This window comes from Podarcis filfolensis (genome assembly GCF_964270895.1).
Source record: "Podarcis filfolensis genome assembly, chromosome: 8".
Taxonomy (NCBI): Eukaryota; Metazoa; Chordata; class Lepidosauria; order Squamata; family Lacertidae; genus Podarcis; species Podarcis filfolensis.
In genome coordinates this window covers 18,752,089-18,778,191 of record NC_139611.1, presented here as the reverse complement: position 1 = coordinate 18,778,191, position 26,103 = coordinate 18,752,089, and the positions used below count along the sequence as shown (strand labels likewise).

General features: G+C 47.1%; 1 protein-coding gene and 1 long non-coding RNA gene across 3 annotated transcripts in view; both read right to left on the bottom strand.

The window, feature by feature from the left end:
* Positions 1 to 26,103, bottom strand: part of TTLL10 (tubulin tyrosine ligase like 10) — a 201,768-nt gene that overhangs the window by 46,275 nt on the left and 129,390 nt on the right. The window lies entirely within an intron of this gene.
* On the bottom strand, positions 14,047 to 24,289 carry LOC310769598. The gene is made up of 2 exons (XR_014551720.1): positions 20,004 to 24,289; positions 14,047 to 18,874 (listed from the first exon to the last, which is right to left on the bottom strand). It is a non-coding gene; the product is annotated as an uncharacterized lncRNA (long non-coding RNA).

Here is a 26,103-nt window from a genome sequence, read left to right as displayed (position 1 = left end):
GAGTACAGGAGAAGGGGAAATCTCCTAAAAGGCCATCCAGGCTGGCAAATAAGCTGATTTCAACAGAGGCCACAAGATGGCACTGTAGAGTCGTCTCTGTTTCCTTCCCACCTGCTCTGCTCTTGCTACAAAATACTACGGTATTCTTATGCTCAACCCCACTTTTCCAAGCAGGTAAGGAGTCCAAGCATTCACTTGGGTTTGGTTGTTGGGGAAGGGGGTCTTTGGGGAGATTGTTAGTGCTTCCTAATATTTGTGTGTATTTGCAAATATATAGGTTAAACCAGTGCTTTTATTCTAAAAAAATATTTAGGGGTACTCTCATTTTCCTAATGGCAAAGGTAAAGGTACCCCTGACCATTAGGTCCAGTCATGGATGACTCTGGGGTTGCGTGCTCATCTTGCTCTATAGGCCGAGGGAGCCGACGTACAGCTTCCGGGTCGTGGCCAGCTTGACTAAGCCGCTTCTGGCGAACCAGAGCAGCACACAGAAATGCCGTTTACCTTCCCGCCGGAGTGGTACCTATTTATCTACTTGCACTTGACGTGCTTTCGAACTGCTAGGTGGGCAGGAGCTGGGACCAAACAACGGGAGCTCACCCTGTCGCGGGGATTCGAACCGCCGACCTTCCTACTCATATTGAAATACTGCCCCTCAATGAGGCCAAACTTAGATTTATAAAATGATTAGGGGTATGCGCCCCCCTGCGTCCCCCCAGAAAAAAGCACTGGGTTAAGCAGAGGCAAGTAGCACAAACTCTCCAACAGACTATAAAAGTCCTCTGCTTCCACATCAAGATACCCAGGTGGATCCAGAGGTCAAATTTAACTCTCTGTGTCTCACTCAGACTTAGGGATGGACAGATCAGTCCTTTTGGTTTCTCTCATTTTCCCAGTCTTCAATTCAGTTTGCCACATTTCCCTGTCAGTTTGAGAACTTTGTTTTTAAGGCCTGACAAAATCTATCAGCATTTTATAGCACACATTTCTCCTCCTAACATGTGTATTTTTGCAAAGGAATTTCCCCCCAACTGAATGCATTTCATTTTATTTTCAGGAATAGATGCATATATGGGCACACTTCCTCCTAATATTAGATACATATTGCCATGCCTTTGGCTGGAGAACTGCACCACAAAATTTGGAAATGGGTGAATCTCGAAGGATTAGTTGCATTTCGGCTCACTGAAGTGCAAATGAGGAGGGTTTTCTACTTAGAGTAGACCCAGTGAATAGAACAGGCATGGCGTAAATGAAGCTGAGTGTTGAAGGATTCATGACAGATAAAAGAAAGTACTTGGCTAAAGTGTGGAATTTGGCTGCTGTGGGAACAGAATGATAGACTAGATGGTCCATTTGCCTGATCCAGCAGGCTTCTATTATGTCTAACTTGCAACTTAATTAATTCATTTCAGTAAAACTTACTAGGAGACAGCCTCAGATTGCACTTGGGTTACCTCATCCTTAGCTGGGAGTAAGGAGAAGGAAGTCTTCCTCCCTCTTCTGAGGGGGAATCTACTTGTTTAGAACTGTTCCCGAAATAGTTCTGCATCACAATACCAGTTACCTAAGTATTTAGTTTACCTAACAATAGGAGGTGCCTGGTTGGAGCTAGCAGACAGGTTTGACCAACTTTCAGCCGGCCTTCTGGTCCCATTAACCCTCTCCTGTCTAACCACCAATCTGACTGCAATAATTCATTGGTGGTGTGTGTCTGTTGCTGCTCTGTTCCCCTTCTCCCCTTGCCAGAGGATGAGCAGAGAGTGCATTTCTCAAAGACCCTCAATTCCTTTAAGGCTCAGGAATCAAGATGCAAAGACGAAATAATGCCTGAGAACCATCAGGCAAATCACTGACAGTGCAGGTGCATATTCAACACACACACACATACATACACACACACACACCCTGGTAAGAACTATAAATCTGAGGCTTTGTTAAGAGCAAAACTCAGAGGGATCTAGCTGTAGTTTAGAGCTGGTAAAGACCAGCATTCCTCGACCTGGTGCTTCTCAGATGTTTTGGAATGAAGATGAAGTTGCATTTCTGCACTCAAGTGTCACAAAATGAGACAATGTTGTTCATCAGGGCCTTCATGGGGCTTCTGCATGTTCTGGGGCCTGCATGTTCCTGGCCAGGACAGCTATCCATCATCCTTGATCATAACTGCTTATTACTGCACACTTTTCTGTTTAGAAGCACAGAAGCTGGAGGAAAGTTGGCAACTTTTACTTGGCTAAACCATGACATCTGGGGATGGGGAGCGGCTCTAATTACCGGGGGCACAGATAAGATATACCTTCCTCCCTCAAGTTTAGAAGACAGATATATACCGTATCTAGTCCAACAGCCTTTGGGAAGATCACAAACACCTCACTAAATGCAGTTGCAAAAGCGAGAGTTTTCCCATTCTCCTAAATGAGATTAATCTACTTTAGTTGACCAGTAGGGGCCAGTTTTAGCAAGGAAGGGGTGATTTTAATAAGCAGGAGTGGAAGTTAAGGGTTCCCCAATTTAATTATTATTTTTTAAAAGCTACTTTGCTTCTAATGTGTTACAGTAAGAGGAATTAAACTACTTTGCTTCTAGTGTGTTACAGAAAGCGGAAGATTGGCCTTCCATTCTTCAAGGACAGAAAGATTCGCTAAACTGTTACGCTGTGCACTAGCACAGTGAATTGACTGCATGCACCATCCCATGAAATCTAGCCTCCAGATTACCCACTCCCTCCCTTGCTTCCTTTGAATTAGAGAGGCACCTTTGTGCAGCCCTGTGTTAACAGCCCTGCCAGGGAGCTGTATATAACCTTGTTTGTATTTCATTATAAATCATTTCCCAGAAGGCCTTAATCTTTGGGCACGTCCACCAAAGGTGAAAGAATGTACCTTCAACATCCTTACATTTCCAACATTTGTTATCGGGCAAGTGATATATTTTTGCGAGCTTGACTTACTTTAACCAGTCCAGGGAACGGCACTGCCTGTCAACTTCCTCCTCCTCAGACTCCCTTTGTCAATCTCAGCAGGGAGGAGGAGGAGGACAAAGCTAGAATTCATTGGCTCTGCCTCTCATTGGCTCTGGCGCCACCTACTGTCGGGCTCCCTGCCTTCTTCCCCAATGTGCAACCAGCCACCACTGTGAGGAGCCCTGGGACAGAGTTAGTGGCAAGTGAGAGGGATACAACCCCCGAACCCAGAATCCCGTGTTTGAAGGTGACACGGGAGTGTGGAAGGCAAAACAAAAAACATGACACAGCCAGTTCCTGTCTTCTTGTTCTTCTCCCTGCCTGCATTTCCTGGCAGCCGCAGGTTAAAATCTCAGTAGCTCTGTTGATGTGGGAGTCACCTGCCAACCGCGGCTTCCTGGCATGCTACCCACACTCATATTCCTAGGGGGTGTAGCTTCATAGCAACCAGCACATAACATCTGATGCTTATATTTGCAACTGTGAGGGGCGGGGAAGCGGAGGCAGGGCGAAGCAGGGGGGGGGAGCCAGAAGAAAAGCAGGCCTCTGAGTCCCTACGCCAACCTTGTCTCCCCCCTCCGAAAGCTCATCCTTAAGCAGTGGAGGCTGGTGCATTGGGGCAAATGGGGCAGTGCCCCACCGACTTCAGCCTGCCGCCAGCCAGCCTCCACCTGCCTGCCTTCTCTCTTAGATCCAGTCCACCTGCCTGCCATCTTCTTCCTCCTCAACCTCAATGTTGCCCCTTGCAGAATTCAGCAGGGGGAACTGGAGGATGGCTGCAAAACCAGAACCAGTTGGTTCTGCCTGCCAGTAAGAGCTGTTTGACCGTGGAACGGTCTCCCTCAGGAGGTTGCGGGCTCTCCTTACTTGGAGGTTTTCAAGCAGAGGTTGGGCAGCCATCTGTCATGGATTGCTTTAGCTGAGATTCTTGCATTGCAGGGGGTTGGACTAGATGACCCTTGGTGTCCCTTCCAGCTCTAAGATTCTGTGATTCTGGTCTCCTGCTCCAGCTGCACTGATCTCAAGGACTCTGTGCCGGAAAGGACGCTCTCCATCAGTTTGAGGTGGGGGCCGAGCTGTTAAAACCACAGCCCTGCATGACTAGCAGTGAAAGAATCAGGAAATGGGTTTTAGCTGGGGATTCCTCCTCCTCCTCCCTCTCTGCCATTCCGAACCAGCCTCAACTTTGGGTGGAGTTAGCCTACCTTTCCCTGACATTGCTCCAGATCCCGCCAGGCGCCCAAAGGACAGGTTCCAGCTTGCAGAGCGGCAGCCAAGAGCAGAGGGGAAGTGAGGCTGGCTTGACAAGAAGTGGACCTGGAGTCGCTCCTCAAAAGCACTCCCCCCAAACGTAAGAAAAGTACTAAGGCTGGATCAGGCCAGTGGCTTATCTTGTCCAGTATCCTGTTCTCACAACGGCCAGAAGGGATGCCTGTGGGAAGATGGTTTGCAGGACCTGAGCGTAAGAGCTACAGTACCTATAGCGGTTTCACAGTAAATCCCTCTTCCCAGGAAACTCTGGGGATTGTAGTTCTGGGATGGAAATGGGGGTCTCCAACAACTCACAGCGCCCTTAACAAACAACAGTCCCCAGGACTCTCTGTGGGAAGCCATGGCTGTATCTAGTTGTTTTAACAGTTCTTTACATGGGTGGTGTGGATGGATGGCCTACTGCACAACAACAACAACAACAACAACAACAACAACAACAATTTTATTATTTATACTCCACCCACCTGGCTGGGTTGCCCCAGCTACTCTGGGCGGATTCCAACATATATAAAAGGCATAATAAAGCATTAAAAACTTCCCTATACAGGGCTGCCGTAACACCTTCAGATGTCTTCCAAAAGTTGTGGAGTTTCTCATCTCCTTGGCTCAGCAGTTGCATAGCTCCATACCCTCCCAAATTTCTCTGAGGAAAATTGAGATGTCCTAAGGAAAAGCGGGATCAAACCAGAAACTGGGATGGCTTCTTGTAAATCCAGGACTGTCTCTGGGAAACAGGGAGCCCTGGAGGGGCTGAAATGCCCTGAAGTGCCCTGAGAATGAAAGATTCAAACAACAGATGCCTCTTTCAGAGGGGAAGAAGACTTATGGGAGACTGGAGGACTTCTTCCAGCGCAGCACGGCTGAAGCGAGAATCCTGCCAGGCATCTTTCTTAGGATCACAGGCTTGTTTGATTGCATTCTGTCCACTGCTGAGTTCTGGGTAAGGATTCCTGAAGCCTGCAAGATATATTTGATTTTCTTCTGTGTCCAGATCCCAGCCTTGCATCAGCCACTGTTTAATGCTCAAACAAGCTGCGTAAAAAGGGAAGTGTCATCTCCAGGTTGTGCTGGAGGGAGAAGGAGACGGCCTGGCAGTCCCAGGTGCCGTACAAAGTCAAGGCCCACCCCAGAGGTCGCCTCTGGACTTAATTGCATAGGATAGGTCTTTGGTACCTTGGGATGTGGCTGAACTGCCACTCCCAACAATGCCCTCGCAGCATTTCCAGGGCTGGGTTTTAATCGCATGACATTATCCAAAATGTGTTTGCATCCTCTCCTTTTTTAAAAGTAAAATACTACTGTTTGATGTGTTGTTCCGCAAACCATCTTCACACTGACTGTAGCCCTTAAAGGTAAAGGTAAAGGGACCCCTAATCATTAGGTCCAGTCGTGGCCGACTCTGCGGTTGTGGTGCTCATCTTGCTTTATTGGCTGAGGGAGCCGGCGTACAGCTTCCGGGTCATGTGGCCAGCAGGACTAAGCCTCTTCTGGCAAACCAGAGCAGCGCACGGAAACGCCGTTTACCTTCCCGCCAGAGCGGTACCTATTTATCTACTTGCACTTTGACGTGCTTTCGAACTGCTAGGTTGGCAGGAGCAGGGACCGAGCAATGGGAGCTCACCCCGTCGCAGGCATTCGATCCGCTGACCTTTTGATCGGCAAGTCCTAGGCTCTGTGGTTTAACCCACAGCACCACCCACGTCCCCGACTGTAGCCCTTAAGCCATTCCTAATTCATTACATTTAAGAATATAAGCAAAGCCTGCTGCATGAAGCCAATGGCCCATCTAGTCCAGCCTCCTGTACTCACGATGGCCAACCAGGTGCCTCTGGGAAGCTCAAAAGCAGGACCCCAGCACAAGAGCCTCCTCCCCATCTGTGGTTTCCAGCAACTCCTAGTGAGAGCATAGCCATCTTGCTTAGTAGCCCTTGATAGCCTTGAATTTGAATAATCCTTTTTTTAAACCAGGCCATCACTGCCTCCTGTGGAAATGAGCTCCACAGTTTAACTATGAGCTGTGTAAGGAAAGCAGATTCTTCTATCTGTCCCGAATCTTCCAACACTTGGCCTTGTTGGATGCCAGTGAGTTCTAGTGTCATGAGAGAAGGAGAAAAACTTTGCTCAAGCCACTGTCTTTTAATGGATAGTGTAATTTGTGAGTTTGGAACCATTGTGCCAAAGAATGGGTAAAGTCATGTCAAAGGCATGTTTTGGCCTGCCATCTTGATTCAAAATGGCGCTTGGAATCCAAACGTCAACAGAGACCCCCACTCCACATCAGGTTTGGCAATGGTGTCTCGAGAGGAAGCCAAATGTATGCTTAAAAACAGGTGAGCTATGGTTTGGTCCACCATCTTGAATAAAAATGGTGACTGACATTCATTGATGAAGCCTGCCACCCCTACCTCACAGGAACCCCGATGCCAAGTTTGGCAATGATGTCTCAAGAGGCGGTCAAACCTATGCCGAAACAAAAAACAAAACAAAAAACACAGGCAAAACCTCACCGAATCAACATTTGGGCCCTCCATCTTGATTCAAAATGGTGGCCGGCATCCCAGTTGCCAGCAAAAGGGTCGTCCCCACCTTGTTGATTTTGGTGATGAAGTGAAAACCCAGCCAGATGAGGGGGGTAGAAATTATTATTATTATTATTATTATTATTATTATTATTATTATTAAGAAACCGGCAGTCAAGACAAACCACTTTTCGAAATATACAGCCGATTCTTCTTTCTCTCTTTTGCTTTTTTTAATATTACATTTTTATGGTGTTTCTTACAGAGATTTTAAACTGTGGGTCCTGCTTTGGGCAATTTCCTCCCTCTCGTTTTGAAAATTGCAGACAGGTGAAAGAAATAACCAAGACACAGATGACATCAAGAGTGCCTTGGTCCGCTCTCAGGAGTTCCGCAATGCGCTTCTGAGATGTTTATTTGTCCTCCGGTACCCAGCTTTGCCGAGGGTGGGGGTGAATGGGAAGGAAAATGGAAGAGACTGCGTTGGGTTAAGGAGACTTGAGCGGAGGAGGCATCTGAAGCGGCTGCTTTTCTGATGTCCTTCAATTTCGCTTGTCAGAGAACATTCCCTGCGCGTAAAGTCTAAGGAGAGGTGACCTTCAGTTTGCCAAGCAAGATGCAGAATGAGATGACAGGAAGTGTCCTGGGAACGCTGGGATTTGTGGGAGGGAGTGCGTCGCAGCAAAGATGGAGTGTGCTCTGCTGCCAAACTGCAAAGATATTGTGCCTGGACCTTCTCAGTCTATTAGGGTGAATGGGGCCCTGCCCCATCAACCTCTGTTCCTGCTCAGTCAGTCCCCACATGCCTGCTTCCTTCCTTACAACCAGCCCAGTGGGTAACCCTGCCTGCCAGCTTCCTTCTCTCTTCCTCGGTCCAGTATACCTGAAGGAGCGTCTCCACCCCCATCGTTTTGCCTGGACGCTGAGGTCCAGTGCTGAGGGCCTTCTGGCGGTTCCCTCGCTGCAAGTAGCCAAGTTACAGGGAACCAGGCAGAGGGCCTTCTCGGTAGTGGCACCCGCCCTGTGGAACACCCTCCCACCAGATGTCAAAGAGAAAAATAACTACCAAACTTTTAGGAGACATCTGAAGGCAGCCCTGTTTAGGGAAGCTTTTAATGTTTAATAGGTTATTGTATTTTAGTGTTTTGTTGGAAGCTGCCCAGAGTGACTGGGGAAACCCAGCCAGATGGGCGGGGTATAAATAATAAATTATAATTATAATAATAATTATTATTATTATTATTATTATTATTCAGTATCAGTGCTGCCTTTGCATAATAGTAGTCAGAGTGCTGGACTAGGACCTGGGAGGCTGGGTTCAAATCCCCCACTTGGCCACAAAGCTCACTGGGTGACCTTGGGGCAGTCACTGCCTCTCAGCCTAACCTACCTCACAGGGTTGTTGCGGGGATTAAATGAGAAGGGGGGGAACCATGTGTGCTGCCCCCTTGAGCTCCTTGAAGGGGTGCAAATGTACACAATGGCCTGCTGTTCTGCACATGAACCACTCACATTTCGCTTTACACACACACACACACACACACACACACACACGTGGGGAAGAGATCATGGAATGGAGTATATGGGAAGTGGTCATGGCTGGCAAGCACCTGGGATTGGACCTCCACACTGTGACATCCTCTCGCAAGTTTCACCTCTCCCTTCCTAAAGGGAAGCCCTCCAGAGATCAAGTTCTTTTGCCATTTTCAATAAAAGAGGACCAGGATGGGTGGGGAGAGAAAGTGCATCTTTGCACTTTTAAAAACCTAATTCACCTACCAATAAAGTGGATGGATGTTTCGTATACAAATGTACTTACAGTGGTACCTCAGGTTAAGTACTTAATTCGTTCCGGAGGTCGGTTCTTAACCTGAAACTGTTCTTAACCTGAAGCACCACTTTAGCTAATGGGGCCTCCTGCTGCCGTCACACCGCTGGAGCACGATTTCTGTTCTCATCCTGAAGCAAAGTTCTTAACCTGAAGCACTATTTCTGGGTTAGCGGAATCTGTAACCTGAAGTGTATGTAACCTGAGGTACCACAGTATTTGATGTGCTTATTATCAGCAGTTGGTCAATTACACAGGATTAAAGCTTGCGCGCCACAGAGAGTGGTGAAGGACCCCCCCCCCTTGAAATATTGAGTTTTCTGTTGCTTTTCCATGAGTTTGCAAACCACCTGCTTTGGAAACAGCAGGGGAAGAAAGAGCAAGGGGCAGGGGAGAGAAAAATTGGGCATCCCACCCCCCAGTTTTCTGCTATCTGCCAAGTACTCACCAACAACAAAGACCTGGTTGTGATCTGGGGACTGTCTAACTTGCTTGAAACATCACTCTGGGCTCCTCTGCTCGGACGGAAGGCCCACCAAGCCTTTTCTGGCAATGTTTGGGACTGAGGCGGGTCAAGCCTATTGATCTTCAGAACAAAGACGCTACCCGGGATGGAGTCGACGGGGAGGGGAGGGGAGGGCAAGGGCAGAGTTCGTCAAAGTGGGTGAAGGGGCAGGCAGAAGGAATGGAGGGAGGCTGAGAAGCTGCATCTGGGAATTGGCGCAGTTGTGCGTGGGAGAGAGTCTAGTTTGTTTCCAGGAATGCATGACCTGGAATCAGCCAGAGAAAAAGGCTGGCCAACGCGGGTTTAATTTTGCTTCCAAGGCGCCAGGTGCAGGCGATGAAATGGTGCCTGCCTGCTTTGGTATCTGCATCAGTTTTACTGGTGAAAGCTTTGACACCTCCCACCCACCCACCCACATGTACTCTTGTGCTTTTAACAGCCAGTCATTCAACCAGTGCAACACCCTGGCATCACTGCAGCAGCCTGCCTGCCCCGGTTGGATTTCTGCTTCTTGCCTACAGTTGATGTTGTCTTCTGAGAAGTGGCTGAGCAGCTCTGGTCACGTAAGGATGCAGGTTCAAATCCTGAAGCTGCCCTAGAAGGTGCGGAGGACATAGAAGCCTACTCCTAGGGGGCAAGGTCCCTTTGGCCCCCGTCAATAAAATATCAGCCCTGTCACCCAGTACTCTGGCATTGCCATTCAAATGGGGGGGGTGCACGCCACATCATGTGATTGATTATGTGGAGGAGGTCCTCTCTGCCCCCCCCCCCGATATTTTACTTAAGTTGGCACCCCTGGCAGAGGCTCATGCCTCGGAAATTTGCAGGGTTGGGAAGGAAGACCCATTGCTCTGTGACAGTTGATATGCAGCTGACTCCACATTCTCCTTAGAATGACAACATTGAAAGCTGTTTCTCTTGCATGGAAATGGGTTCCTTTGATTCATAAAGAGTTTTGTGAGGTGTCTTGCAAAAACACTTTACAGTGGTACCTCGGGTTAAGTACTTAATTCGTTCCGGAGGTCCGTACTTAACCTGAAACTGTTCTTAACCTGAAGCACCACTTTAGCTAATGGGGCCTCCTCCTGTTGCCGCGCTGCCAGAGCACGATTTCTGTTCTCATCCTGAAGCAAAGTTCTTAACCTGAAGCACTATTTCTGGGTTAGCAGAGTCTGTAACCTGAAGTGTATGTAACCTGAAGCATATGTAACCTGAGGTACCACTGTACTCAAAAACAGACCCTCGTTTAGAAAAGACACCCCACAACTTATTTGGGTGGGCGGGACAGTGGGAGCTGCCTTATACAGTCCATTGGTTCATCTAGCTTAGTTTGGTCTTTCCTGACCAGCGACAAGTCTCCAGTGTTTCCGGCAGAGAGTCTCTTCCAGCCCAACCTGGAGATTTTGGGGATTGAAACTGGGACCTTCTGCATGCAAAGCAGATGCTCTACCCCTGAGCTACAGCCCTTCGCTTAAGACACAGGAAGCTGCCATATAACAAGTCAGGCCACTCAATATTGTCTACACTGGCTGGCAGTGGCTCTCCAAGGTTTAAGGCGGAATATATTGTTGTGAGGCTTTGTTTGGTTTTTTTGCAGGTGGAAGAGGGGTCAGGCTTTATGCCCGAGTCCCTTCTAATTCCTAGAACCAGCAAGGATACAATTGTTGGAATAGCCAGTCCAGCTTCTTGATAATGGCCCTGAGTATGGGTTCTTAGGATGATAAAGGAAGTGGCTCTGTGCCAGAGGGCAAAGGGGTGGCTCCCTCAACTGGCTGGCAGTTAGAAGGACAAAAGGGACAGTCGAGGTGTGTGAGGGCTGAGTTAAAAGGCAGGCAGAAGTCTCTGTGTGTGTGTGTGTGTGTGTGTGTGTGTGTGAGAGAGAGAGAGAGAGAGAGAGAGAGAGAGATGCTTGATTTCCCCTTGTGAAATCTGTGGCTATGGGAGAAGCAAGATCTTTGGGGTGTTAATGCTGCAAGCCCCTCCATCGTAGCCTCAGGTTGTATATTTGTCTAACTAAACAGTATATCATAAAGACGCCACTGTCTCCGCTGTGCCTCAATCCAAGGAAACCAAACCCTGGGTAAACGCATGGAACCAAGCACCACTCAGAGATCAGCATGATGTGCAATTGTTTCTATATCTATATCTAACATTCAAGGTATCCATGTATTAGAATATACCTTTTTTTTAATAAAAAAAACCACCTAGAATATTCCATACACAATGCAAGATTCTCAAGGTCCGGGAAAGGAAACAAGGCTGCCGGATATCAAGAGAGTTGCATCCTCCCGTCCTCAGAGCATACCTTTCCCCCTTGTTCTATAGACCACACACACCTCCCCTCCTTTCTGTGTTTGTCTAACCATCATTTTGTGTGACACATCACAGTTTCTTGCAGACGTGAATGGTTTGCGATGGATGGGGTAAAGGAGACGTTGGCTTGTAAACAGAACTCACTGCTCTAACTGAAAGTGACTCCTTCTGTTTGTCGAGCCTCTCCTTGGCTCACCAGCCTCGTAACAGTGGCTTAATATTTGTCCTTGGAGGCTTGGAGTCTATGAATAGCAAAGCAAACGTACATATCTGTAGTTTGCGTGTGCTTTACTGCTACTCCCTTCAGCTTTCCCCCCCATTTTCGGATTTTACAATGTTTGCAGGCAGAGAACTGCATCTCCCACAATTCCTTGCAAGGGGTTGGATTTCCCAGGGAGGATACAGCTCAGCTTAAGTGTTACGTGGTTGTTGCTGGGCTGAGGTGACACAGCATTGAGGAATCTTTGATTTCTGGCAGGCAAAGAAAGGGGATGTTACCTGGGAAAGCGTGCCATAGCTCAGTTACAGAGAGCACATGAGGAAGACTCCTGATTTGCTAACCTGGAGATGCTGGCGATTGGTGCTGGGACCTTCTCCAGGTGGGGGGAACCACATTTTTGAATGCTTCCCTATGGAGAAATCTCTCTGCAAGTGGAAAGCTAGCATACCTGGGCTGAAAATGATTTCCCTGCGGATGCAGCTTTTATTTGCAAGTCAGACCACTGGTCCATCTAGCACAGTATCTGCATGGGCCAGCAATGGCCCCCAAAGTTTTTTTGGGGGGGTTAATTCCAAGCCCTACCTAGAGAGTGACGCTGGGGGCTTTGGCGTGCAAAGCATGCGTTCTCTTAACCACTGTGCAAAAGGCTATGAATGCATCCGCGGGCTGCTGCGGTGGAATGAGGAAGCAGCTGCAGGCGTGAACATGCGGCGGGGTGGAAGCTAAATTCCATTTAAGCTTTTAATACCCCCCCCCCCGGCATCAAAGTATGGCAAAGGTTTCTGTCCCCTTCCGCTTAATGTGGCCACTCCTGTGGATTGTACCACTGCAAACTGCAGGGGTGTGTGGTGGTGGTGGTTCATTAGGAAAGCCAAGCGATGTCTCTTAAGGAAAACTTCCACCTAGAAATGAGAACGTCCGAGGGAAATATTCTATAGCTGAATATTCTCACTAATATACTGGCTTTGTATCCTACTGGTCTCCAGGCGGGAAGGCAGTTTTCAGGGCAACAGGAGATGACCACTGGGTGATACAACAGGAGCGGGAGTCTCTCTTCCCAGAGAGTGTTGGTACAGGACCTGCATTCAAATCCCCTCTCAGTCATGGAGCTCACAAAGTGACCTTGAACTAACCTCCCTCTCTGACCAGCCTACCTCACAGGGTTGCTGTGAGGACGAAATGGGGAATGGGAGAACCAAGTTTGCTACACAGGGCTCCCTGCAGGAAGGCTGGGATATACCGTATTTTTCGCTCCATAGGACACACCGGCCCATAGGACGCATCAAGTTTTTTGGGGGGGAAATAAAGGGGAAAAAATTTATTTCCCCCCCCCAGGCGCTTGTGGTGCCGGCAGCGGGGAGAAGCGCTCATCTCCCCGCAGCCCGCCTTCAGACCAGGTCCGGGGACAGCGGGAAGACGCGCTGCGCCTCCCAGCTGTCCCCGGAGCTTGCGGGGCAGGCAGCGGGGAGAAGCGCTCTTCTCCCCGCTGCCCGCCTTGAGATCAGGTCCGGGGACAGCGGGAAGACGCGCTGCGCCTGCCAGCTGTCCCCGGAGCTTGCGGGGCAGGCAGCGGGGAGAAGCGCTCTTCTCCCTGCCGCCCGCCTTCAGACCAGGTCCGGGGACAGTGGGGAGACGCGCTTCGCCTCCCCACTGTCCCCGGAGCTTGCGAGGCAGGCAGCGGGGAGAAGCGCTCTTCTCCCTGCCGCCCGCCCTCAGACCAGGTCCGGGGACAGCGGGGAGACGCGCTGCGCCTCCCCGCTGTCCCCGGAGCTTGCGGGGCGACGCGCTGCGCCTCCCCGCTGTCCCCGGAGCTTGTGGGGCAGGCAGCGGGGAGAAGCGCTCTTCTCCCCGCCGCCCGCCTTGAGATCAGGTCCGGGGACAGCGGGGAGATGCGCTGCGCCTCCCCACTGTCCCCGGAGCTTGCGGGGCTGGCGGCGGGGTCTCCCCTCTCACTCTGCAGGCTTCAGCGAAAGCCTGCATTCGCCCTATAGGACGCACACACATTTCCCCTTCATTTTTGGAGGGGAAAAAGTGCGTCCTATAGAGCGAAAAATACGGTAAATGTAATAAATAATAATTGGATTGTCAACGCTGTAGTGCCTCTGTACTGCAGTCCTCTGGAGCGGGAATATCTGTGTGGTGCACCTTGCTTGCCAATGGCACTCTTACTGCCTTTACTCTGAGGTTCTGCCTTTGCAACAGATCCTGTGTTAGAGGCAAAAGTTACGATTGGGTGACCCCCTGATTCTTTGAAATGTCTCCTGACGAAGCGCAAAAGCTCCTCTGTTTTCAGACCCAGGTATTAGTCGCTTGAGAGTAAACCGGCAGGTTCAGTACAATTCCAGCTATCTGGCAAGGGTATTCTCTGTATGAGAAAATGCTTTAAATATGAAGTTGAAAAATAAATGCAATACGAAAACCGAGTTGGAACGTCACATTTTATTTGAATTGTACAGCTAAGGAGTGTTTTATATACAGAAATGAAAAGAAAAAGAGAAAGAAACCCAAACAATTTTTACAGCACGCTCAGAAATATAAATGAGCAGCCCCCAAAGTCAACGGAATCACATTTGATTTGCGGAACCAGGAAGAAAACAGATGGGATGCAGGCACCTCCCTCCCAGGCATGTGGTGTTTGGTGATAAAACAGGGCCTGGAATATTGGCAGCACAATATTCAATCCATCAATACGAAATGCGGTAATTAATGGTAATTGAGAAGGCAAAGCTGCCGTCTCCTTCTCTCTTCTCTCTCCCCCCCCCCCCATCTCGCTTTACAATCTGGAGCATTTCATAAAACACACCCCACCCGTCCTCCCAAACTGGCTGGGCTGGATAGAGAGGGAGAGAGAGAGAGAGAGAGATTCTTGTGAGTCATCTCACCAGAGAACATATTTCGCTCGGAGACATTGGAGGTTCTTTAAGGTAATTAGCAGAGAGCAAATGTTAGAAAAGATGGCCAATTTGCTTCAATTCGGAGAACACACTTGCGTACTTCAAAGACGCTTGGAGGAGGCAGTGGGGAACGGGGAGCTCGGAACCACCCAGAGGAATGTGAGACTCCCCCCCCCTCCCCTACAAAAGGAAGAAGCTGAGCACAAACAGTTAGGTTTGCTCGGGGAGTCTATGGTGTAACATTGCCTCCATTTCATAGGCCTTTCTGAAGAAGGACACGGAGGGGTGGATCCACATCTCGGAGATTCTGGATGTCCCTAGCAGGGTTTGCAGAGCCTCCTTAGACTCTGAGACTTTTTGGGGGGCTGGAGCCTGGGAACTAAAAGGCGATGCCTGGCAGATCAGGGTGTAGAGTTTGGTTTGGAATGGGCGGAGCCTGGTAGCATCTGGTGGGGAAGAGGACAGTACCTGGGGGTCCAGCGAGACAGACAGGCAGACAGAAAGAGAGATTAGCTCACAAGTCAACCTGCCTACTTGAATCAACATCCCTGAGAAACCCCTGCCTATCTTTTGCCTATTAGAGTTAGCTTTTCTCTCTTTTTTTAATGACCTAGTGTGTGCTCACATGGGCTACATCAGAGGGGGGCCTACCAGCCAGTCTGGTCAACTGGGTTGGTCAAAGAAATCATTCATTGAATGGAAGGGGGGCCCTTGTCAGTTGGGGAAATGGTCCCAAATTCACTCTCGGGAGTTAGTTTTGTTTGACCAGAGAAGGGAGCACAGGACACCCTTTGTTCTCCCAAAACTGTCCATAGAGATCTCTTTGTTTAATGTCTGATCAGTTCCGTTCCTATGCAGAGGAAGGTTAGAAAGATTTGCCTCCCGGGCCATGTGCTAGTTGCACGGCAAGGTGTGTGGAGGGGGTGGCGGCAAGGGATGCTGCCACTTAGGTTTTCCAGAGTAAATATTCATGCATGCAACTTTTTCACAGCTCCAAGTCAGGGCTGTGTGTGTGTGTGTCTTCACGAAAGTAAACAATTAACATTTTCACACTTGGGAAATTCACATTCTGAAGTGAGAAAAGCAGCATTATTTAGCCGGCAATTCTTACCATTTGGCTAACTCCTTCCTGCTTTTCTGTTCTTCAGTATAAGTAGCTATGCTTGGAGAAGGCTAGGCTAGATTCAAGGCTCATCCAATTGTAGAGTTGGAAGGGACCCAATGGGTCATCCAGCCCAACCCCTTGCCATGCAGGAACTAGAGCTTAAAGAATTAATTTTCCCATGCCTCTATTAATTATCTGTTGTCCATATGATGTTCTCCAAACCACACTTTCCCTACCTCGGTCTGGATTTTCTCATGCCCTCTCTTTTTTTGGAATACCCCTGGTGTAAAAAGAATGCAAGCTGAGGGAACGGAGAGGGTAGGAAGGAAATGATTTGGAGGAGAACTTCATATGGACAATACAAAATTAATGGAGACAAAGGAAAGTTACTGTAGCATTAAGCAACAGAATGGCTGAGCCCAGCACTGATCTCTTTTCCTTCTTTTGTTAGGCCATGCAAATGAAAGCAACAAACAGTTGCTTTAAGATGCCACCTTAAAGACCAAAGAAATGCAATCCTTTTGACTGGAGATGCCAAAGATTGAGCCTGGCTCATTTTGCATGCAAAGCAGGCACTGTGGCTCAGTGGTTTGTGACACCACAGGCATGCAAAAAATAAAACAAAAAGTGCGTAAAGTTGTATTGGATGTAGAATTAAGCTTCTTGAGAATCTCATCTTTTAATTAAGACAACAACAGTGCAAGTTTCTAGTCCATATGGGTACAAAGGTAAGGAAGGGTAAGCAAGGGATGTGGTACATGCAGTTACACCTTTGTAGGAGTAGTGACAGGCAGCTGGGTACTACTTAGACAAGATGAAGCTGTCTAAAATTGAGCCAGGTGATTGATTGATCCATCTACAGCAGCATTGTCTACACTGACTGGCAGCAGCTCTCCAGGGTTTCAGAGAGGGGACATTCCCAGCCCTATGTGGAGATGCCAGGGATTGAACCTACGACCTTCTACATGCAAAGCAGGTGCTCTGTCAACAAACCACAGTTCTTTCGCTTACGGCAGCAGCCAGATCGTCTCCGTAAGTGTCTCATTTCAGCTTTACAGTCTAGGAAAACAGGAAGAGGCCTCTGTGTTGCTGTTGACACAGCTAAATATTGTGTATGCTGGAGCTGAAGAACCACCTCCTATCAGCAAAGGCAAGCTTGGGTGATAGGGACATGCGAGGCTGTTCACCTGTACAACCTCTCTCTTATCAAGGGTTTTATTCCTCTCTTTAAGACTTTATGGGGCTGACATGAGAGCGATAAAGGCGGACTTTGGGCCCATAGACTCAAACGGGCATTTCAAACACACCCAGGCACCTGATGGAGCAACCTCTGGCACACACCCCAGAGCTGCCCGCCTAAAACAGACCTGTCTTCCTCTTTCTTTCACAGCGAAGACTTTGCCAGTGCCATCGACGGCATTACCAGACAGTATTAGACAAGGATAGCTAAGATCTAACTTTGTCTGGTAAGACAGCGATCGGCACGCCATCGGCCCTGTGGGAAGGCAAGAGTTGTCAATGGCAGATGGAGAAGGAACAAACTAGACATCCAGGCACCTCAGGTAAACTTGCATACCACACACGCATACACGAATTCTGGAGCACAAAAAAATTGAGTTAGAATTCTACTACTCTGCTTTGCAAGCAGGAGTAAATGTAAGAATGTAAGAAGAGACTGCTGGATCAGGCCAAAGGCCCATCTAGTCCAGCATCCTGTCCCCACAGTGACTGACCTGTGGGAAACTGGCAAACAGGATTCAAGCAAAAGAGAACTATTCCCTCCTGTGGTTTTGTAGTCACCGATAGCCCCTTCCTCCAAAAAATTGCGCAATCCACTTTTAAAGCCATCCAAGTAGGTGGCCATCACTTGCTTCCAGTGGAAGTGAGTTCCATAGTTTAACTATGAGCGACACGAAGAAAGATTTCAGTTTATCTGTCCCGAATTGCCCAACAACCAGCTTCATTGGATGTCCGTGAGTTATAGTGTTATGGGAGAAAATTTGACTCAAGTGTGCCTCTTGATCCATACAAATCATTTGGGAGTCTTCTTTTTTTATGTGCTGGGGCTTCCTTAGAAGGTGAAAATAATAATATTGGTCTGCTTTAGAACTCTTGTTCCAACAAAAGTCAATTTGCAGGGTCAATCCACATTTCACACCATTTCCTCAACTGTTTTGCGAGCAGTTAATCAGTAACAAGGCATCTCAACGGCAGGTCTGGTTCCCCCTTGCCTCCCTCCCTCCCCGCTCTTCTCTTTTGGCTACTTAGCGTTTGCCATGAGTAATAAATCCTCAGAAGAAGGAAGAAGGAAAACCAGCCAGCCATCGAGTGCAAACCCACTAGCGCGGAGACAAAAATAAATCGCTCTTCTATTCCAAGCAGCTGCTGTTTCCGAAAGTCTCTCCAAAACTCTGGAACGGCACCGACCGTCGGTTGAGTGGGCCTGAAATCATCATTCAAACACAGGCACACACAGAGCCTCTTCTCAAAAAGTTTTGTCCAAGAGTTGTGCCTGTTAATCTGAATGTAATGCCCGTTTTCCACGCTGACGCGTGGAAGGCTGTTTCCTTGGGTGAAGGAGAGTCTCTGGCTGCATCCACACCACCCATTTAGAGCACATTTAAAGCATACGGCTTCCCAAAAAGAATCCGGGGAACCGTAGTATGTTAAAGAGGCTGGGGATTGTAGTTCTGTGATGGGGTAAACAATAGCTCCCGGGATTCTTGTGGGGAACTAATGTGCTTCATATGTCTATTGTGGGAGCAGCGTTTCAAGCTTCAGAACAGTGATGCACGGGCAATATCGATTTGTAGGACAGAATAGCCTTCCTGAACCAGGATCCCCCCAGATGTTTTCAGACTACGACTTGCAGCAGCCACCCAAAACATCTGGAAGGCACCAGGTTGAGAAAAGCACCAGGACCAGAAGCGTGGATTGTAGGGTGTGGGGAAGGAAGAGATGTTGGCTACTGGACAACTTGCCTGGCCCCCATTCATTTCAATACGGCTTGAGATGAAGGAGAATCTCCCAGTGGTTTAGACCACGTAACTGATAACTTTCTGTTGACCATGCTTCACAGCGCATGGAAATTATCTTGCACACCTCCTCTTCATTTCCATGTGCAAGAGCACTCCCCAGCAGCAGCACTGCCATGGACTGCCTCACATCAATAACCGGCCCCAGATTTTTCCACTCTGGGAAATCAGATCTCTTGGCCAAGTCCTACTTACACATTTCCTGCTACAAAATTCACCTGAATTTTGGAGGGAAAAGTGAAATTGCAGAGTTATGAGAAATTGAAGTCCAAAGTAAGAGACTGGCTTCATTATTACCAGATAAATGAAGTTTTCAAACTGGACAGGAAAATTGGCTTCCAGGTGGAGAGGTCAAAATTAGAAACAGAGCTATTGGAACCCAATACTAAGAATCTGTCAAGAATGTATAACTTGCTGTTGAAATGGAATACACAGGATGAGACGGTTAAATCAGCTATGATTAAATGGGCACAAGACATTGGTCATGACATTATGTTTGCTGACTGGGAACAGTTATGGACTACCGGTATAAAGTTTACGGCATGTAATGCCTTAAGAGAGAACATTATGAAAATGATCTATAGGTGGTACATGACCCCAGTCAAGCTTGCAAAAATCTATCATACGCCCAATAATAAATGCTGGAAATGTAATGAAACTGAAGGTACTTTCTACCACCTTTGGTGGACGTGCCCAAGGATCAAGGTCTTCTGGGAAATGATTTATAATGAAATGAAAAAGGTGCTTAAATGCACATTCGTGAAGAAACCAGAAGCCTTCCTCCTGGGCATGGTAGGCCAATTGGTGTCAAGGAAAGATAGGACGTTTTTTATGTATGCTACAACAGCAGCAAGAGTACTCTTAGCAAAGTATTGGAAGACACAAGAGCTACCCACACTGGAAGAATGGCAGACCAAGGTGATAGACTACATGGGACTGGCTGAGATGACTGGCAGAATCCGTGACCAAGGGAAAGAGACGGTGGAAGAAGATTGGAAGAAATTTAAAGTTTATCTTAAGAACTGTTGTAAAATTAATGAGTGTTAAAATGTCTTGGGTAATGCAAAATAGAATTGCAGTGACAAACAATTGGATATGAGAAAAAAGATTTAAAGAAAGTGCTATAAGTAATTGAAATTAGGGGTTGCTGGAAAGATTTAAAACAGGGATGCAGAAAGGGGAGGTATGGGGAAGTCGTTGAAAGAAGGTTTAAGGAAAAAAAGGTTAAGAAATTATACGTGTTTATATGTTTGTTTGTTTGTTTGTTTATGTATTGTGTTGTATTGTCTTTTAATATGTGTTGAAAAACCAATAAAAAATTTATTAAAAAAAAAAAACAAAATTCACCTGAATTTTGCACTCCATTTCACTGCTCTGTTCAAGTCCCTGCTTGCACCTTGGCTGACACAGACCTCAGACTGCCCCTCCTCATGTTCTTATGAGTAACCAAGAGGGAGCGTGGTTACCTCCATGTGCTGACTGTGGGCTTCCTCGAGTCGTCTGACTGGCCACTGTGAAGAACAGGATGCTGAACCAGATGGGCCTTAGGCCTGATCCATCAGCCACGCTCTCCTTGTCAGTCTCCAGCATGACAGTGTAAGCAATGAAAGATCCTCTTGTATGTTTGGAGTGCATTGTGGGAGACTTATGGGGCTTCACACACACACACGAGAAGATCCAGAGATACATGCAAAGCTGAAGTAGCCCAGAGTCTGAATAATGCTGCTGTCATGGTATACCTGAGTGATGGGGTAGCTTAGCTTCCTGCGATTGCTGCTCCTGCTTGCCAAAACAAGTCCTGCCAACAAGCAACCATTCTTAAGTCTACAGCTGGGTGTGGCATAAACCTATTCACTGTTTCTAAGCTCTCAAATAAATCATCTCCCAAGAAAGGAGAATGCTGGGGAAAGGTTGCTCCTGAGTCAAATGAGGGGATGCAGTTTATCTAAGGTTGTAGCTGAAGGAGTGCTGATATAACTCTAAAGATGCAGGGATGGCATCTTCATGATTCCTGGAAGAAGGTAGGTGGAACTGCAGAACAAGAGCCAAGTTTCTGGAGGGGCCTGATTGGGTGTGACCCAAGATGACTCACTGGGCTACTAACTCACTTGCACCACCTCCTGCAAGTCAGTCCAGCTTCTTGAAGCACAACACGGGAAGAAAGATTTATTCCCCGCTTTGGGAAAGACAGGATAAACTGGGTGAAACCACCACTCCAGCAATCTCTATTATTAATGGCATGCACATCCCAACTTTCTTGCAAAGAGTTCTAGGAAGCATGCATAATGATTATCTCCTTTTAGGCCCTTTTAAGTCCCTTTACTTTGTGCTGACTGGGGGCTGCCTTCAGAATTTAGGGAATTCCCTGGAGAAAAGTAGACTTCTTTTAACTAGCAAAGGGGGAAACGGGTAGGATATGCAAAGGGACAGGGAACACACAGCCTTCCATTCCTTGGGGTATCTAGAGGGCTATTCCACCATCCTTCCATAGGAGTGCTGCTTTTAAGTTACACCACAATTCTAGCAAAAGCCAAGAAGAATATAAAGGCTACATGATTGATTTGGTTTTGACAGAGTTTTCCCTGCCAACAGTGGGGCCCAAGCATCAACCTGAACTTGCTGCCCACTGGCACCAGATGCAAGGTCCACCCAGACTTACCTCTTTGCTCTTGGTCATGGAAGCCTTCTGATGACTGTAGCAGTTTGGCTCACCCTTTAAACATCGTTACCAGACAGTGTTAGAGTAGATTCAGAAAATCCAGCACTGTCTAGTAAGATGACCACAGAGGAGCATCATCACAGCGGCTGGTGGCAAAATGGGGCATCCATTAACGTTCTTGCAAGAATCCATTTCTTATAGAAATCTATAAGTAAAATATCCCCCCTTTCCCATCTGGATCATGAAGTAATTACCTTTTATGTACAATGGATAAACTGGAGATCTGACTTCCAAGAAAGGAGTGGAAAAATCAATTATTATTATTTTAGGGGGTGGGGGTAGAGTTTAAAAGAACCCAACCAAAGGAAATGAAGATGGGAATGTTGGATTTGATCTCAATTTGGTAGTATCTATGACAAGGATGAGGAACCTCTGGCCCCCATGGGCAACACTCAGCCCACAAGGGTATTTTCCACAGCCCATGTCCACCTTCCTAACTGAAGTCAAGTACAGGGCAGATAGAGACACCGCTGCCAATGGACAATCAGGAGCCTTAAAGTAAAGCTCAGCTGATGGGTGGTAAAGCCCATTTCTCAGGCTCTTTAAAGCACCGCACAAGGCTCTTTGGAGTCCCGACTTCAGGTCTTCAAAACACTCCTCATTGTGACATCAGGTGATTGACAGGTGGGTTGTCCCATCCACCTGTCAAATCTGGCCCGCAAGACTAGGATCTAATAAGGGTCTGACCCTTATTAGGTTCCTCACCACCCATTTACATGGTCAGAAAGGTTAACAGTTTAAAGCAAAGTATTCTATTATCTATCGCTAGCAAAACAGTGCCTAGATTTGGTGTTTTGCAGAGATTTGGAAGCAGGGGAATCTCTCTCTCTTAATCTGTAAAGCACAGCAAGCAAGGAAGATTGGGAACCTGCAACAGCTCTGATCATTGCAGCCAGACTAGTCATAGCAAGAAACTGGAAGTCAGATGACAGCTTGCAAAGGTAAAATAAAAATGTATAAGATACAGCATTGTTGACAAAACTTACATATTATAAAATAGATACTGAAGGACCTGCACCCAAAACATATCAACCTGCTAGTTATTATAATGTGAAATGCCAAGAACATTGCCCATCCTTATATATTATTTTCACTCCTATAATTTGACATTGAGCCTAAAATATAATTGTAACCAAGGATACCTAAGAAGTTTAAGCAATGTTGTTTATGCAGCAATTGACTCATATATCCATGATATTATGAAACTATATTTATATTTCATGTTTACATTTATCAAGGATACAGTTTATTTTTTCTGGTAGGTATCTAAGTTCTTTTTCAATAACCCCCCCAATGTAAGTGTGGGCAGTAATTTAAATGAACAGTACCAGAGGAATGTGTGTGTGTTTGAGAGAATGAGGGACAGACACACCGAGAGATTTATTTCTCACTTTGCACCTGCCAGGTGTGGAAGAACACCTGTGATCAGAGTTGAAATATCTAACAGCAATAGCAGCTTCCCAAAGACACCCTTGTAAATCATTATTTACAGCTTCTTTGAATAAGGAAGCTGGTGGTTTGAGGTCTTAGGGAGGGGAAAAGATGAAAGAGGGATCTGAGAGTGGGGGAGATTGGCAGCCTGTGGCTCTCCAGATGTTGTTCTGCTTTCAAATCCCACCAGCCTCGGCATGGCTAAGGGGAACACTGGGAGGGTCACAGGTTCCCCATCCCTGATGTAAGGGAGCCTTTGGTTCAACATTAACGATGGGTGTGTTCTACCACTATCATTGAAGGCAGTGTCCCTTTGAATAGCAGGTGCTTGGAATTGTAGGTGGGGCAGGTTGCTGATGCACCTGGTTCCTTCTTGTGGGCTTCTAAAAGGCATCTGGCTGGCCACCATGATAACAGGATGTTGGACTAGATGGGCCTTTTACTGATCCAGCAGGATCGGGGTTCAGTGGCGGCCACGTAGGGTTTCCTTCTCGGGATCATGTGGATAGCTCAGTTGAGACTCTTAATCTCAGGGTTCTGGGCTCAAGCCCCATGCTGGGCAAAAAATTCCTGCATTGCAGGGGTTGGACTAGATGACTCTTGTGGTCCCTTCCAATTCTTTAATACTATGATTCCACCCTGGAGACCATGAGAAAGCAGCTCCAAACTTAGAAATGAGTCAAACCCAGGGGAATTCTATGTGCTTGGGAGCCTGACTTCAGATTGGCTCTGAACTGTGATCAACAGAGCCAGCTGAAGGCTTTGACACGGAGGTGAAATCTTCAGGCAAGGCCTCCCTCCTTAACCACAAGTCTCCTTAACGTGTAAATAGGGATGAGGGGAGAAATTTGATTCATTCCTCATTTGATGATGAACCTGCCTAAGTCACACTTCCCAATACTATATGAGAACTGAAACACAGCAATCCTTCAAAATCCACACTTCTCTTAATTTTGCAATGCAGTTCTCCAGCTGAAAAAAAATGTGTACAATAATGCTTACACTGGGGTAAAGTGTGCACATTAGTGAAAATATCACACAAAATGTATTACTTCAGGGGAAATTGCTTTGCAAAAACATGTATGTTAGGCAGAACGGCATACTACGGTGTATGCTGATGGATGCAATATGCAGAACTGAGGCTAGGATCTGTAATATGAGAAACTGAGAAAATGATGAAATCGACAGATTAGCCCACCTCTTCCTGCAAGACACAAATTCACAGTTTTACCTCCAACTGAATTTGTGCAAAGGGAGAAGAGTAGCCATGTTGGGATGGAGGGAGGATCAATGAATCTTGGACACCAGCAACATGCCCAATCATTGGGTCCTGGGCTCCAACTAAATTTCCAGTCAGTGCATCTTGAGCTCCAGCCAACTGCTCAACCAATTGACCTTGGGTTCAAGAGAAACACCTGATCAGGACACTCTGTGGAGCATCCTTCCTGTGGGTTGCCAACCGCAAGGCTAGGTATGCCATTATTATGACTGATCCGGGCCTTTCCCACCCCCCCACCCCAATCCTTCAATTATCTGAATTGTTATCGTGCATTGCCCTCCCTGCCCCACCCTCGCTGGTCACTAACCTTCTGGCTTCTGCATTCTCCGTTGGCGTTTTCCAATGCTGGGCGTGAGAGGCCATAATCATCATTACCAGGCAGTATTAGAAAGACAGGAAACATCCAATGCTGCCCAGTAAGATGGCAATGACATCCCAGGATCGTTGTTCGTGCAAGGAACAGTGAGCACAATTAGCCGGAATAGGGGGCTAGTTATCAAAAGGAAATGTTAAGGAGAGAGAATGTGACAAGGAAAGTGAAGTGCAGGCTAAAAGCCAGTGCTAAGACGGTCTTGTTACCTTTTCTGCATGCCACGTATTAGATGCTACATTACAACAGAAGAAAATCCAGATGGCAGATTTCACCAGATCTTTATTATCTTTTACCAATAGCTTGCAAAAATATTTTGAATACAGCTTCTTCCATTTCCCATTTCCCTCCAATTCTTATATTTCCACACACACTCACACACTTCTCTCTGACATCTATCCAGGCAAGCAAGAGATATTATCAGTGTTCAAGGACACATTGCACCCAGGCAAAAAAGTATCTGAGGGGGCTGCAAGGGATCCAGTTAAACACATGGGATCCAGATCACATCTCCAGTTAAAAAGACCAGATGACGGATTGTGGGAAAGACCTCTCTTCTGCCTAGGAGCCTGGACAGTAGCTGCCAGTCAGAGTAGATAGATAGACAGTAGATACCCAGCTAGATAGACAAATCATAGAAGTTGGAAGGGACCCCAAGGCTCATCTATTCCAACCCCCTGCACTGCAGGGATCACAGCTAAGGAATCCCTGACAGATAGCCATCCAACCTCTGTTTAAAAGCCTCCAAGGAAGAAGAGCACACCTCCTTCAGAGACAGTCTGTTCCACTGTCGAACAGCTCTTACACTCAGAAAGTTCTTCCTAATGTTTACCCAGAACCTCCTTTCTTGTAATTTGGATTCACTGGTTTACCTTCTGGAGCAGAAGAAAAAAAGCTTGCTCCATCTTCCATGTGATAGCCCTTCAGACAGATGAATATAGCTTTCATATCACCTCTCAGTTTTCTCCAGGCTAAACATACTAAACTCCCATAACCCTTCCTCATAAGGCTTGGTGATCTGATCTAAACCAGCTTCCTGGTCAATTAAGTCATAGAGCAGACCCATTGAAATTAAAGAACCTAAGTCATGTCCATTTACTGGGCCTGCTCTAACATCAGATAGACCATTTTAGTCCTTTCTTCCTTCCCAGCCCAACTATAAAGTGTGTGTTTTGGACCATGGCAGTAAAGTGACCTTTGCAAACGAGAGGCTGAACCTTGATGTCTTAAAAAGGAGTTGTGGCATAAATTTTTAAGCCATTGTACTATGAATCTCACCAAAGTGCCCCAGGTACAAGAAATCAACAAGCCTCTCTGTGTGTGAATGTGTGTCCCTGTCTTATATAGAATGTAGAGATACATTTCATATTTTATTAGAGGGGCAAATGGCTTTCAGTTGCACGCAAGGGCAAAAAGATTCTCAGAAAGATAATATTCAAGATTCATCGGCAATGTGGATGAGCCTCTGATTTGCGCTCAGAAGGTTCCAGGCTTAACAATTCACAGTTAAACTATAGAATCTGCCTGTGATTTTAAAAGATTATTAGACAAATGCAGGGAGGATAAGGCAAGCAATGGCCAATAGCCACAATGGCCGTGCTTTCCTTTCACTGCCAGAGGCAGCATGGCTCTGGATGCCAGTTACTGG